Consider the following 520-nt stretch of genomic DNA (forward strand, 5'->3'; position numbering starts at 1 on the left):
TTTCAGCTATAGGGAGGTCATCCTCATGATGGGTTAACATCCATCACATGCTCCGAGACAGGACCAATGAAAAACTTGCAAGGCTAGTCACCAAGCATGCAGCTATCCCTCAAGCCCCAGTTCTGGGACTGTCGAGAAGAGAAAGACCAGAGAGATAAACCAGCATGGAAGAAAAAACCAACCAACCAAATCACAGACTGCCAAATTAAAGTAAAAAGGTCAATATTCAAAGGGTAACATATTCCCCTTTGAGGATGGGGCTGTGGCTCAGAGCACCCGCTTTGCATGCAGAAGGTCCCAAGTTCACTCCCTGGCAGCATCTCCAGGTAGGGCTGGGAGAGACTCCTGCCTGAAATCTGGGAGAGTGGCTACCAGTCAGTGTAGACCATACTGAGCTAGATGGACCTAGGGTCTGACTTAGTAGGAAGCAGCTTCATATGTTCATTATGGGGTGCAGCCCAGCCTGGTTCGACCCTAATCTATTTCCCAGCTGCTCTGGAAGCATGGATAAAAATGGACA

Source organism: Hemicordylus capensis, chromosome 12 (genome assembly GCF_027244095.1).
Source record: "Hemicordylus capensis ecotype Gifberg chromosome 12, rHemCap1.1.pri, whole genome shotgun sequence".
NCBI classification, from domain to species: domain Eukaryota; kingdom Metazoa; phylum Chordata; class Lepidosauria; order Squamata; family Cordylidae; genus Hemicordylus; species Hemicordylus capensis.